Source organism: Emydura macquarii, unplaced genomic scaffold (assembly GCF_026122565.2).
Source record: "Emydura macquarii macquarii isolate MOO-44397 ecotype Brisbane River unplaced genomic scaffold, CSIRO-AGI_Emac_v2 contig_1876, whole genome shotgun sequence".
Classification (NCBI taxonomy): domain Eukaryota; kingdom Metazoa; phylum Chordata; order Testudines; family Chelidae; genus Emydura; species Emydura macquarii.
This window is the reverse complement of record NW_027132013.1, coordinates 25059617-25075286: the sequence shown is the minus strand read 5'-3', so window position 1 is coordinate 25075286 and position 15670 is coordinate 25059617. Positions and strand designations below refer to the sequence as shown.

General features: G+C 43.9%; 1 long non-coding RNA gene across 1 annotated transcript; it reads right to left on the bottom strand.

Moving 5' to 3' along the window:
* Positions 1-200: 200 nt before the first annotated feature.
* On the bottom strand, positions 201-2361 carry LOC137159692 (uncharacterized). The gene is made up of 2 exons (XR_010921695.1): positions 2252-2361; positions 201-1266 (listed from the first exon to the last, which is right to left on the bottom strand). It is a non-coding gene; the product is annotated as an uncharacterized lncRNA (long non-coding RNA).
* Positions 2362-15670: the final 13309 nt, after the last annotated feature.

The following is a 15670-nucleotide window of genomic DNA, read 5'->3' as shown; positions in this document are numbered from 1 at the left end:
TTGCCACCTGGGAGTCTGTTCCTGTATGGCAGAGCACGGGGGACTAGTCAGGCTCTTGAGTCCTGGCGGCAGCGGCTCATGTATTGTGTGCTGGTAAGAAAGGGGGGAGCCCCCCCCCCCGGCCGAGGGAGATCCAAGGTTCCTGCCGGGGGAGGAGACACGGGGGTCCCTGCCGGGTCAAAGAACATTGACTGGCATTGCCCCCCCGACAAATCTCCGCAATGCCACAGTTTCCAGGGCCTGTGCACTGACAAGTGGGGGTGCAGCCCTAGCCGAGGAGGCAGCGACGCGGCAGGGCTGGGCAGGGCGCCCTGTGCGGGGGGGGAGAGGTGAGCAGCGCAGCGCAGCCTGCGGGCCCTTTGGGCTCAGATTTTCCAAGGCGCCGCGCGCGGACAGGCACGGGCGCGGCCGGGTTCGAAATCCCCGCACCCTCCCGCGAGTCTCCCCCTCCCTCCAGCCGCAGGGGGCGCCCTGGCTCTGGGCCTGACATCACACCCCCGCCTCCCGAGACCCCGCCCCGCCGAGTCCTGGACCCAGCGCGCTCCCCTCCCCATCCACGCCCTTCCCCTCTGGCGTAGCCAGCCGAGCCCCTCCCCCCGGGCGCAGGGCAGAGGGGGCGGGAGGGCTAAGGACTCCCTCGCTCTCTCTCAGTCCTGTCCTGTCCAGTCCCCCGCCCGCCCAGCGGACCACGTGCCTGCCTGGCCCAGGAGGAGCCGCCCACCCGCCCGCCGGCGCAAGAGAGTCCCGACTCCTGAAGCAGCTGGATGGGGGGGCGCGAGGCGCTGCTGCTGCCCGTAGGGGGCGCTGCCGCGTGAGAGCGGACGGAGGCTGGCGCAGGGGGGGGGACACCAGGAGCAGCAGGACGGACCCTCGGTGCCCCCCTGCACGGGCGCGGGGGTGGCGGGTCGGGCTGGCTGGGCTCGCCCCAGGGAACGGGCTGGGGTTGCTTTTCCTCGTTGCGCGGCGCGCTTCCCCGCTGCCGGCTGCAGCCCATGCATGCGCTTGTCGCGCCGAGAGGCGGCTGCGGCCGCCCCCGCCTGGCAGAGGTGCGAGCCGGCCACTGGTGCTAACAAGGCAGGGCAGCAGCCGCCGCCGCCGCCCTCTCTCTGGGTGGCTAATGCACTGGCGGAGCACCAGCACTTTGGCTAATGAGCCTCCTGCTGCTTCCCGTGCTCAATTTCCGGCTTGTTAGTGAACTGGCAGCTCCGGCTCGCCTCTGCCTAAGCCTCTAGGAGAGCGTTGAGGTGGATTCAGAGAGAAATGCTCCTGGAGGAGGTACGAGAACAGAGATCGTTTACAAACAAAACCAAAACAACTCCCCCTCCACACCCTGTTAGCATACGGTCTCGGGTTTTAGTTTGCAGGCAGAGCGCCCTTTCCCACAATGGAAGCTATAGGCTATGTTGCATGTTTGCCAGGATAATCACTAGCAAGATGTGTATCCTCAGAGGGGTTTTGCTCTCTCCTTTCCTGAGAATGTGTGTGGTTCCCTCTTTTATACCCCTTCTGTGTCGTGTGTGTGAGAGAAGCAGTAGAAAAAGCTGCATCTGGACTTTGGAGCTTTACATTAGGCTTACTGTAAGCTTCTCCTCACCCCAACTCCCTTTTGTTTTGCAAATATGCCTCCCCTATGATCCACATTTGCATTGCAGGCTTGCTCCCTGTCTTGCTGATGGAACTGAAATGAACTGGAGACAAGGAAGGTGTTAAAATGTGACAAATGATGGGAGGAGAGAATGTGCAGAAAAGACATCCATGAAAAATAGGACTAGGAGCTTGATTTTAAGGAAATAGACAGTGTAGCTGGTGGTGAGCATTGAGCAAGGGTGTGTATAACTGTGATTCCAAGAGTATACAGGAGTAATGGGGCAGATTTTCCCATAGCTCTGATTCCTATAGTTCACGAGATATAAAACAATAAAATCTGAAGTGTTAAGGGGAGGCTAATACCTAGTAGGACATTTGCTTGCCGTGCCTGCTGCCTTTACTTCCATGACTAACCTCTAAGATCTCTTCTATACTAGGAACGTCACCCACTGCTGAGAAAACTGATTAGAAACCATTTCTCCCTGACAACCCATTAACATGTGTTAGCAATGGTTTGTTTGTTAGATGGGACAAAACCAATTTCATCTGTGTTACAGAAAGTCTGATTAAGACCTGGTGGAACATGGTTATTTCATCTAAACTAGTAGCCAAGATATTTCTAATACCAGTTGAGGGAGAAGAGGAATCAGGAGAGAGGACTCACCATCATTTTCTTAACTGTTCACTGTTCTCTATTCCCTTTTCTGTTGTGTGTATGTTGGTCCACTCTGGTGAATGTGGGACATAGCTGAAGCTGTACATCATGTTTGGTCCAGTGGCATCAATCATGGTGTCAGAATTTATATCTTATATAGATGTGTGTGAGCAAGTTCTGTGCATGAAAGCTGGACTCCAATTCTAATTGCCTGTTTCAGCTGCTTATAATTGTCCTCAATCACATTATTTTGGGGTTGAAATGTTTCTACCTGGCTTTTAACCAGAGGTGATTTGAAGTTTGACTAAAGCAGATGCAAATTGTTTTGAGTAATTTAAGTATGAAAACTAATATTTTCCCCATATGTTCTGATCAGAAATGTTACACTGGAGAACTCCAGAAACATCTACAATTAGATGCTCAAAACTAGGACCCAGTTCTTTCTAGAGTTCTATTTTTGAGCTCCAGATTATATAAATGGAAACTGCACATATGTAATTGAAGGCAGAATTGGGCCTTTATGTTGTTTTTGTAGCTTTCCTTAAGTCTTAATAAACCAAGTTAAAAAAAGTTTAAGGATGCCTTCCTGAAGCCAGCTGAGCTTGTAAGCTCTGCAGGGCAAATAGTGATGTATCAAGGAACTTACAAGGATAGTTAATGATGGCTTTGTGAGAGCTGAAGGTCTGTGGAGCTTGTATTACCTTTAGAAGTTGACTGAACTTGTAAACTCTGTAAGCCAAATAATTCTTTTTTTTTCCTTTAAAAAATGGAAAGTAAATTTAAAGAACATTGTGTTACTAAAATGTTGAGTGAAAAATAAAAAACCTAGAAATCTAGATCCTTCAAAAGTTAAGATACTGTTCTGCTCTGAAAAGTGACTTTGTTAGAATACAATTGTAGGGTTTCATCTTTTTGATCTCTCAGTGATTCCCAGATCAAACCCGCTCAGTTTACAAGTAAAAATCTGTTTTTTCTAAATGCCAGCCCTGTAAACTCAATCCAGAATCTGAAAGTCAAACTGGGTTCACATAGCATCGACAAAAAAGATTTTGCAGTTAGAACTTAGCTAACAATTCTGTTGATGATGCATGAGCCAGAATAGAATGCAACTCTCTCTGGCATAAGTGTGTTGATTTTGTGCTCACAAGAATAAAAATGTATTTTAGGCACTAAAGTCAGCAGATATGCCTCTGAAAATGTACAGAGAACAGGTATATTGAGTAAGAAGGTACAATTCTTACTGTCACATTGCATAGTAGGTTATCACTTCAAAGTTGTGGCCACAGTGCTAAATCACACCCACATATTGTACAGCACCTAGCGTAAAGAGGTCCTGGTTCATGACTGGGCTTCTAGGTGCTATGATAATGCAAATAATAATAATATTACACCCATGTAGTATTTTTCATTGCTGTCTTCCTTGTTAAATGTAAGCTTCAAAGGGGATCTGCAAAGGGAAAAAGAATGGGTTTGTTCTGTTTTGCACCTTTGCAGATCTCCTTTACTATACTATTGCATGTTACTAACATGTACTGTAAATGATATAAGATGTGCTATATGGTAGAGTTAGCATTGTGGGAGTTACCCTAACTTATGTGTTCATGACGTCTCAGCCTTAACATGCATTTATTAGTTTTTTAAAGAAAAAAGAAACAAAAGGGAGATAGATGACGGTGACCTTAAGCTCTCTTAAGGTCCATCTGCACCATAGAAGTTGTGTATTTCAGGGGCAAGTGACGTGGCTAACCATTGCCAGATTCTTCTATCTATGCAATGGTTCATTGTGTCTATACTAACCTGACTGCTTTTTTTTGTTTTGTTTTTTCAAGTGGCTGTAGTATATCCACCCACAGCATTTACCACAGGTGTTATTGTATCTGGGCATTGTGGTGCCTGCCACACCGCTCCTGGCACAGCTCCCTGGAACAGGTGCATGGCAAAGTGGCAAGTGCATACTTGTAGTATATAATTTGCAGCTGTTAGTATTACATAGTTTGAGTTCTAATGTAAAGAACCAGAGGTGTGTTTTGCTTTCTGTTTCTGTGAGGATATAGGTGCAGTTCTTTAAATCTGTAGCAGGAAGCCAGACAAGAGGGGCCTGGGTAAAGTTCTAAGGAGAATTTTTCCATGAAGCAGAAAGACATGGAGGGCCAGATTTTTATAGTTACTTAGATCAAAAGCACCCAATTACATCTTTAAGTACCTAGGAGGCACATGGGAATTAGGCACTTAGGCACATTTTAAAACCCCACAAGGCACCTAACTGTATCTTTAGGCACCTAAATACCTTTACAAGTCTGGTCTTGAGAGACAAAATATCTTTAGGGTTGATATTATTTTTCTTATTCTAATAAAGACCCTTGTTCAGTGTTAGAAGAAAATTATGCTTTCTCTGACTCTTTACCCTTGTTACTGAACAGCTACAACTTTGGGTAATGATTTTCCATGGGTAGAGACTTGATTTGCTCCTTTTAAAATTAATTTAAATATAAAGTTTTATACTTTCTATGCATTGCCTTGTGGGTTAAGTTATACAGCCTGCTTTCTGTTCAGAGGCTGAATGGGGGCTGCATCCTCATGCCCTGTCAGTTACTGAACTGAGTTTTGTTTTCTCTTTCCTTTCCCTCTAAGATCCAGGCATGGGAGTGGTATGGGCAGAGTCCAGAGGGACCATTTCTCTCTGGGGAATCTCTCTGGCACAGTTAGTTTCTCCAGACATCCCTAGCAATGTGAGCATGTACCATGGTTGGGGGCAATGGATTCAGTAGCAGAGGATCAGTGAAGGTTGATACACTGTGGAAAGGTAACTAGAGGGCTAGGATTTATTTGGAGGTTGGGGATAGCCTTGCCTAATGACTGTGGATCTGTCATTTCAGTGACTTTCCACTAATGTCCCTTTTTGCTGGTTATTTTTTTCAAATAGCTGGCATCCGTTAGGTGAAACTGATGCAACTCCAAACTATGACTCAAACCCTGGCCCCTTTTAAATTAAGTTCTATAGTATTATTTAATGGGTGTGCAGTGTGTATTTGTAGTCTGTGCTCACAAGCCTCTCTCCATTTCATATTTTACAGGAGTAAATGAAGTGAGAACAGCTTTGGTTACATTTTTTATTCGTTATGTGCAAATGTCATAGTCAAAACTTTATGTAAATAAACATTGATTATGTGTGCTATTTGATGTTTCTCTCCTGGGGGTGGAGAGAACAGAGCAGCACCTTGGCTGCTCTTGAATCTTCCTGGAATAGAGAACAGGAGAACGGTTATTGATAGGGGTGGAAGAGCACGTTTGAACCTAGCCGAAAGGACCAGCAACCTTGGTGTGGCTCAAAGCCTGTGGTTTGCATTTGCATGATGTTATGTAGCTGTGCAATGAACGGTTCAGGAAGTGGCATTTTTTAACACTTGCTTCAAGAAAGTACATTCATAGTGGTACTGGTGAGATCCGGAGCGCTTATCTGTGTGGACAGAATCTATTTTCCATATGTTGTGGGTGCCAGAAACAATGGCTTTTCTCTCTAGTGTAGAAGCACCTTAAAGAGTCAGGTGCCTGTAAGCATGCCTTTAACTTTAAAGCTTTAAATGCTGTAAGAGCATCATTACAGGTAAAATGCTTAAGGCAACTCAGCAGTGAAGGAACAGAAGATTCTGCTCTGAAAAGCGACTTTAAAAATGGTATCATAGGGTTCCATGTTTAGTTTGTCTCAGTGACTCCGGATCAGATTTGCTCAGTTTGCAATTATAAGACACTTTTTTCCTAATTACCAGACTCAAACTGGGTTATGAATGTGATGCTGCGTTCTTGCCTGCCTATTCATCACCACCAGTAATGTAGATGGCAGGTCAAATCTTACCTGCAGTTAAACCTATGCTACTCCATTGTTTAGAGATGGTTGTGCTGGTTTCATTCAGAGCAGAATTTGGCTGTGCAAAAGAATTTGGCTGTATGAAAAGAAATAGAATTCGGCTGCCTCTCTCTTAGAACAGCAAAGCCAACACAGCTAGCTGTGTAGTAAAAACGTATTTTACCCAGTGACGTAAACATATATTTCTGAATACACTCAGCTGCTGATTCATGAAGGTACTTAGGTGCCTAAATCCCATATTTGGATGCCTAAGTCCCAGTTTTGGCTCCACTATGATCCATAAAATTCCAGCTGAAGCCTGTAGATGCCTAAACTCCCTTGGTGCCTAAATTATTCAGAATAAAAGTTCCCTAGGCACCTATGTTCCTGCCTCTGAGCATGTGCATTGCTGTCTCATTCTAGGCGTATGGATGCCTATCTCCCATCTATGCCCCAGAATGATCCATGAACTGGGGGAAGACAGGCGTTTGACCACCTAAATCATGTGTAGGGCCTGAGCTGGTAGATGGCCTCTGAGGATACCTGCTGGATTGAGTCCCATTCAGAAATGAGGAGATGATGACCTTATAACTCTTTGCCCAGTGATCAGTGCATTTGCCTGGGATGTGGGAGAGCTAAGTTCAATTCCTCCCTTTCTGCCAAAGGTGGTGGTGGGGGGTCTTGTTTAGTCTCTCCTGTTGAAAGTGTTGCTCTTTGGATAAATAATGAAAGAGTGATTTGAGCAAGGGGAGTGGTCTCAGGGTGTCCCACCTACTAGCGGGGTGCCCTAACCATGTATTACCATAATTCCCATTCCCTTGCCCTCTGGTCCAGTGACTGTTCCACTGTGGATAGATACCTAAGTAATCATTGGGCCAGAGAGAGAGAGAGAAAGGGAATGATGCTCTAGTCCAGTAGTTAGGATACCCACCCTGAGGTGGGAGATTCATGGTCCTATCCCACTGCTCCAACCATTCTTTTGTTAGTTATCCAGAGTACAACAGCTCCAACAGGAGAGAATGAGGGAGAATATTCCATAGTTCAGTGATTGCAGCACTCTCCTGACAGGCAGGAGAGCCATTGTTCAAATCCTTTCTATCCTTTTGGTAGAGATTGGGAAGGGGGTGGGGGGTGTTGAACCTGGGTCTCCCACATCCCAGGCAAGTGCTTTAAACACTGGGGTAAAAATGATAGGATGGGCTTCTCCATTTTGTGTGGAATGAGGCAGGCATCTAACCCATTCCACCAAGAAAATGCTTAGTACCTAAGCTGCCTGATTCCAGACAGCAGGTTCCCATTCATGGATCTCTGAAGAGAGATAGGTGTCTCCCTGCAACCTTGCATTAGGTGCCTGTCTCTGAGTGAGAGGTCAGGCTTAGAACATACCCCTCTGGTCAGTATTTCCCATTGGCTAATTTAGGGAGCTCCCTGCCTAGTGCTGGCTTTTGTGGCTTGCATTCTAAGATGCCTATTTCTACCCATTCATTGTGTGCCTAGGTGCTGAGCTCAGGTTTTGTGAATCGCTGTGTTGTTTCTGTGATTTTCTGTGCACCTAAAAGTCAGGCACCATGACACTCAGCATTGCATCACCTAAGTTGCTTTGTTGATCCAACTCTTACATCCCTTCTGAACAGGTGTATGACCCCTACCACTGAAGTGAGTGGAGAATTCTGATTTGATTGTATCTTACATCCTCTGCGCAGGTGTAAATGACTCCACAAAGTGAAAGGCCATGGAAAATCAAGCTCCCAGGAAGAAGATCTGTTAAGTAAGAAAGTAACATTTTTACTGTCACTTTTACAATGTAATTTTACTCTGAAGGTCTGAAGAATTAAAAGTGACTAAGTGTGATCTGATGATAAATGGATTCCATGCATGTTTTGTGTTCTATAGGTTCTTTAAAGTAAGGGCTCCATGAAAAAACCCCTGCAAACTTTCAAAACGATTCACTTTTGCGCTTAAGACTAAGCATAGAAAATTTCAACACATAAGGAATTTGTCTGAGATAGATATCAGCAACTATTGAAAAAGGGTGGGGAATAGAATGACAACTAGTTACAGTAGAACCTCGTAATCCATTCTCCACTAAACTGCACAATTTATTATAATCTGCACAAAATAATGGCAGTCTCTCTTCATCTCTGCAAAGATTTAATGGAGTGAGGTCTGGTGTGAGTAAGATTTCATTATTTTCACAATATATACTACAGACACCAGTATGAAGTGTTATAATAAATCAAACTAAACTGAAATTGACAGAATAAATGAACAAAGTTCATTTTGAGACACCATAGCCTGCTTTTTTGTTGTTTTGTTCATTTAGTCAGTAATTAACAAAATTCAGTCATTTGCAATGGGTCTCCTTGTAAATTAGTGAGGTTCTACACTACAGTCTGAATCGGTATGTCTGCACATCAGAAGAGCACAACAGTTTCCTTGGAAGAGACTGTAGGGATCCTGGACAATTTATCAGATTTTGAATTACTTTCTTAGGAACAAATTTTGATCTCAGGAACACTGGTGTAAATTTGGAGAAGTTCTAACAAAGTCAATTCAGTTAGTTCAGATTTACACTGGTGTAACTGAGAGCAGAATTAGGGACTGAGAATGTGTGATTTGCCATATTGGATTAGGCTACTGGTCTGTCAAATCAGGTGCCTTACCTCAGCATTGGCCATTATCTGATGTTTCAGTTGGGAAGGCAACATGCTTCCCAAAGCACCTATATTCATGCAATGGTATACATGAAGTGCAAGGGAGTGGTTCCGAGAGCATGCATCTATCTGTTTGTCTTATCTATATCCTGAGAGAATCCTGGAATTCTTGTGAACTTGGGATGCCAAAGAGTGCTGCAAACATAGGCTTGGTTTACATAACAACTTATGTCTGTATGACTATGTTGCTCAGGGGTGTGGAAAATCCACGCCTCTGAGCAACGTAATTATATCGACCTAACCCCCTGGTGCGGACAGTGCTATGTTGATGGGAGGGCTTCTCCCATAGACATAGCTGCTGCCTCTCAGGGAGGTGGAGTTTATGTGGATGGGAGAAGCTCTCCCATAGGCATAAATAGTGTCTTGACTAAGCACTACAGCAGTACTGCAGCAGCGCTGTAAGTGTAGACAAGCCCATAGACATTACCAGTAGAGGATAAAGTGTCATTGCGGGACCCTGACTGAGACAATATCTTCTTCACATCCACAGACAGTTGACTGGTAGTTGCAGGTGTGTTAATGAATAATTTACCTCCTGCTCAATATATGCTCTGCTGAGCCATCTAGTAACAGTGACTGGGGTGGTTTTGGTACTTCCTTTGAACTTATGGGCGTGATTCTCATTTACACTAAGGCCTCTTTACATCACTCTGTCTATCTATGGGAGTATCATTATCATTGACCTCACAGTCTTTAATGTACTTATCCTCACAACACCCCTAACAGATAGGGAAATGCAATTATCATTTTACAGATGGGGCACTGAGGCCCGAAACCTCAAAGATATTTAGGCTTCTAGCTTCCATTGATTTCAGTGTTCCAATGTTTTCAGTGGAAGTTGGGAGCCTAAATAACTTACCCAAGCTCACAAAGGAAAACTCTGGTAGGGAAGAGAATTGAATCCCTGTTCTTCTGAGTCTGAGGCTAGCATCCTACCCAGTGGACCATCCTTCCACTCTGGCAGCATAAAGGGACCTGGAAGTGGCTGTAAATGTAATTGGAAGGTACACAGACTGGACTGAGTCCCTCTGTACTTGGCACATGAAGAGAGGAGAGAGAGATGTAGCTTTCTTGGTGTTGCATCTGCTTCCTCTCTGCATACAAGTGTTGGACTGAGCTCATGTGTGGCAGGTATAATAAGCCAGAGGAGGCTAAGCTAAGCTGCTGCTGCTGCTGCCACCGACCCACTGGCAGCTGCCTAGAGAACCAAGGGCTTGAGCATCTACACTGATTGTCAACCCTAGGTTAAGAATTTTCTAACCTGAACCTAGGACTACAGCATCTACACTGAGCACACAGACCTGAGTCCAACCAACCATATCCCAGACTTTCTAGAGCTCTCCTGAAATTTGGCTAGTCTAGCCATTTGTTCGTGATGCAGTATGGGAAAACCTGACTGTCCAGACAGAGGACAATGAAAGTCAGTCCAAGGGATTGTGGAATACTTTTGGTAGACTCTTAGAGCACGAGTCCAGTGAGGCTGTGTCTACACTGCAAAGCAATAGGGCTTGAATCCAGGGTCCTGGCTTGACTGAAGCTTGGACCCTCCATCCCGTGGGACCCTAGGACCCTGGGTCCGAGCTCTGGATTGGTGCGATTTGAGTGTATACGGAAGGGTTCTTAGGCCTGAGCCTAAGTTCAAATCCTGGGCTTACATTGCAATGTAGACATACCCTTCGTGTCTTTGAACACAGTGACTTATCTGAGCCCGCTGTATCCACTGTGTCACCTGCACTCATCAACAAAATGACAGGGCTCTGGCTTTTACTGACTGTATACTATAGAACCCTCTTCTATGCTCTGGGAACAACTGCATCAGCATTCCAAACCCATTACAAATCTATCATTTCAGATTGCATTTGCAGATGATTATATAACTGGTGTTTGCTTTATGTACTATATTTTCTGTTTGGGACATGAGTTTCAGGTTCATATTACTACAGTCTCACTATAGATTTTGTGAATCACACTTTATAAAATTGTTATCTATGAATGGTTAAACATCTGATAGTACATAAGAATTTTCACTAATGGTAGCATCATCCGGTGCATAAACAGAGTCCTTGGTTTTGGCTCCCAAGTTAAAGTTCCTCACAATTTAGCACTTAGGTATGTGTTTAACTTTTAAGAATGTGCTTAAGCTCTTTTGCTGAATCCATGTCTTTATTCCCAGCCGTGCTGTTGACTCACTGTGGCATTTAATGTCTCTGTGCCTCAGTTTTCCCATCTGTAAAATGTGACTAATGAAGCTTACATACACTTTTGTGAAGTGCCTTGAGACCTTTGGGTGAAAAGCACAATAACTGTACTAAAAATCTTCTTATTTTATATAAAGTCTGGGGTTCTAATTATCCAGTGATCACATATGGTGCAGATCTGGTTGCCCCATCAAAAAAAAAAAAAGATATATTGGAATTGGAAAAGGTACAGAAAAGGGGAACTAAAATGATTAGGGGTCTGGAAAAGCTTCCATATGAGGAGAGATTAATAAGACTGGAACTTTTCAGCTTGTGATGACTAAGGAGGGATATGATAGAAGTCTATAAAATTATGACCAGTGTGGAGAAAGTAAATAAGGAAGTGTTTACTTCTTCGCATAACTCAAAAACTAGGGGTCACCAAGTGAAATTAATAGGCAGCAGGTTTAAAATTAACAAAAGGAAGTATTTTTACATACAATGCACACTCAACTTTGGCAGAGGATTTTGTAAAGGCCAAGACTACAACTACAAAAAAGAACTAGATATGTACATGGAGACTAGATCCAGCAATGGCTATTAGCCAGGATAGCCAGGGGTTGCTGTTTGCCAGAGGCTGGGAATGGCTGATGGAATGGATCTCTTGATTACCTATTCTATTCATTCCCTCTGGAGCTCCTGGCATTGGCCACTGTCAGAAGGCAGCATACTGGGCTAGATGGACCATTGGTCTGACTCAGTGTGGCTATTCTTATGTTCTTATTTTTCCAGATAAATTAAATATCTGATTTATATGGCACCTTTATGATGGCTGACAGAGCTCCATGACTGAGTCTGTTTCTTCATCAGGGCAGAAAATTCAGATTACTTTTCATGGGAAAAGGGAAAAAATTCACTATGAAAAGAATATAGAAAAGTTGATGTTTAAGTAGAGGTCTCAAAAGAAATAGCAATGGTAACTAAAGGTGGTATGTTGTGTAGCTAGACACCGATGTCCAAATTTACCCTCAGTGCAATGTAATTCCAAATAAATTAATAGATTTCCACCAGAAAGTAATTTAGCCTGGAGTATTTACTCTTTCTCCATGAAAAAGAAATGGAAACTGTCTCTTTAAGCAGTAGACTGTGCAGTGTGAGCACCTTTTATGCTGAGGCTGCTGCTCTGCATCAGGTGGGGGCAGGGCTGACTCAGCTGTTTTGGATAGTTGCATGCTCACTGATTTGGAGTCTGGTCATTTAAAGATATCCCTGCGTCCGGCAGCACAGTGACCCCTAACACCACATTGGGATATTGGTTCAGCACTGACTCAAAGGGAAGAGTGCCATCTGCTGAATCATAAGCACCATTTCCTGCTTGCACCTGCTTCCTTGGAAGTTTCTGTCATGGTTACAGGATTAGCTACACATCTGTCCCCTTTCTGGTCTCTCAGAGAGCACCCTCACAGTTTTCACGCCTCGTGCCTTTATCTCTCCTGGGGTGGCATTCTGCAATTCTCATGCTCTTTGACTGGGTTCTGGGCTACAACACTCTGGATCAACTATGCTTACCCAGCAGGTCTGAGTATTTCTAAACTGCTGTGGTCTTTTTGATCTCTGGTGTGGGCACACCTTTTCCTGTAATCTCCTATCTCTTAACCCTTGAGTATTTGTGGAGAAATGGCGTATCTTGAGCCATTCTTTTTCTTTCCTGCTTGTTTTTTCCCCTCACAGCCCCCTATTAAACTCAACTAATATATTCATACCATACACATCCCAATAATGAGGTCAACATTCAGTATTCATAAATTATTTCAGAGCATTTCCAAATCTGTCAGTTTCCAATCCCAATACTGACCAGGCTTGACCCTCCTTAGCTGATGAAATCACAGTCCACAGTGGTATGGTTGCAGAGTCATTAAAACACTTCTGAAGAGTGAAGTGAGATCACTATGTTGGTTTCTGTGCTCTGCATTTGGCAGCACCTTAGTTAATTTATTGCTGCTGTTCACTGGAGCAAGAGTGCCTGTTTTAAAAATGTATAGGTCAGTTTGGTAGTCCAGTGGTAAAATATACTGCTGACTCTCAAAGGTTGACTTTCTCACTCTTCAGGTTGGGAGCAATGCGTAGGCAGCATACAGCCCCTGGGAAAAGGGAGTATCCTTTTGTCCTTGGGTGACTCTCTCTAGCTGACGCTCATGAGCATTGATGGGTTTTGGGAGGGTAACTGCATGTCCTAAGGGCGTGTTGCTGTGCTACAGGACTCTTGAAGGACGTGGTGAAATGAAGGTATAATGGGAATGTTTTGATAATACCTCCTTTCCCTCTATCTTTCTTTAAGTGCAGGACTGCAATCAAGTTGCTAAAGCATAAGGGAAGCTGATCTGAAAGCAGTCTTGACTCTGAAAAGTCTGATCGCATTGAGGAGTTGTTGCATGCTGTCAAGTTGGAAATCAACTCTTTCTTTAAGTTTATGGATCTACATGAGACTAAGTGTTCCTTTACAACCATTATGGTCTTCTGGGTAAATAATATTCATATACTTTAAGTACTCATAAGATAGACTGAACTATCTTTTCCTGTATGCGTCTGTGAATTGATTGTTTTCTATTTTAATGCTACCTTAAAGGAAGAGAGAACTTAGTACTGTTCACTTCTACAGAGCCTGTCTTCTGAACACCTCAGAACATAAGGATCTCACAAAGGAGGTTATGTCATTGGATGAAGGCTAATTGTTGTTGTACATCCCCTCTGGCTCTCAGCAGTGTAGTTGATATAGCTGATAAATCTTTTTTTTTTTTTGTTCTTTATCAAAGATGATAGCAAATTTTTCAAGCAGCCTCAGCCATATCTTATGTACCATGGTCACAGGTAGTTCACATTTCTTTGCTGGAGAGGCCAAGTTTCAAATGAAACTTCAGGCCTCATATCATCAGTTATCCTAGCTCAGTCCAAAAACGTGTTTGTTAGTTGTCATGGTAGTTTGCCAGGATACTAGGTCCAAGTGCCTGGGTCATCGTTCACCATAGCGTTATCTATAGTGGCTGACCACTTGCTCGGGGCAGGGCTAGCCTGGAAAAATATACCATTGGTGAACCCTGTTCTGGCCCCTTGCATGTGGTACTATATGTGAAAGCATTGCTATAACCTATGTGGTAGAGTTATAAAATTATTTTACTTTACCATCATGTGAAGACTTCATTATCAGGAGCTTACAAATCCTGGTTGCTGAGAGAAGTTATGCCGTCTCATTGAAATGGCAGGTAGGTGAATGAACAGAAGGCTGCAGAGCTGTGTCTTAAAATAAATTTTATATCTACACAAACTGCCTAAGGAAATAATGAGTTTGGTGTGTGTATGTCATTTAGAAAATGGATCAATATCTCCAATTGGCTGAAATGCTCCCTTTTACCTCCTAGCCCATTGCACTCTGGCACAACAAGGATTTCAAAACATGGTAGGCATGATCAGCCATTATGACTTGCAGTATTCAGACCCAAAGGAAGAGGGAGAGTATTTCAGCCTCTTAACTTTCCTTGGGTTTTGTTGAATTCCAACCCGACTTGTAAATATAATTTTAGCGTAGGGTTTTTTTATGGTTTAGTTGACAATGTGTTTTCATTGGTATATGCTTACTATTTAGACACACTCTCACACTCTGATTGGGTTATCCTGTGTGGCATGTGCTTGCTTCCCAAAGTCTTCCTGAACTGTAGTGGTGGTGAAATGAGCAGCAAACATGTTAAAGCTGATGGATAAGTTTTAAGATGTGGATAGCATGGTATGAGTTGGTGGAAATCAGGGAGCGGGACTTCACTGCTATAAGTTAAGAGAATAGGAAAATGTATTTCCTGCCCTAATCTCAGTGAAAGTAACACACATTTTTATCTTTGAGAAGATGGATACTGCTTGTTACAGCTTTCAGTTTGTAAATCATGTTATGTGGCTCTTACTGCAGCTCCTCCGGAGAGAGCTAACCATCACAGCTGTCTCCTTGGTTTAATACCACCTCTCTGCGTAGAGTGGCAAAGAATGGAAAAGACACGTAGATGATAGATCAGTAGAAACTTGACTATCAATGGTAATGCCCTGATGCTGGTTCCAGTCAGTACTTTAGGCTGATACCTGTTTGGGGGCATCATTTCCTTCTTGCAGCCTGTCTAGGCTGGATAGTGCAGCTAAGTACCACAGCTTTGAACAAGCATGCTGCTCGCAATGGATGGCCAGTCCCATGGCTGGCCTCCAGAGCTGGTCCTAGACAGCCCTTTATCCTTGCGGCCTCGTATTGGGTGAGTGCTGAGTCTGATGATAATGAAGTAAGGTTTTGTGTTTTAAATATTTTTCTCCTTAAAATCAGAAAGGGGTGAGTGTGGTAAGAGTCTCCTGTTGTGGAACAGCAGTAGCTGACTACAAAAGTAAGCCCTTAGTGACAACAGCACTTCCACTAAAATATGTAAGATACAGATTCTTAACTGATTTGTTTACTGTAATGATAGTCACTTCTGCTCCTGCAGCCATTGAAGCTGCCCCATATGTCACAATACACATATGGTGTGCCCCCCCCTCTCCCTGTTGCTATCAAGTACAATGTGTCCCTTCAGCAGGAGAAGATCTGGAATATTGGAGTGGGGAGGTTCTGTGGCAGTTGGTCCCTCCCGGCTAATGAGTAGAAATGGCCTCCCTCTGAAGGAACAGG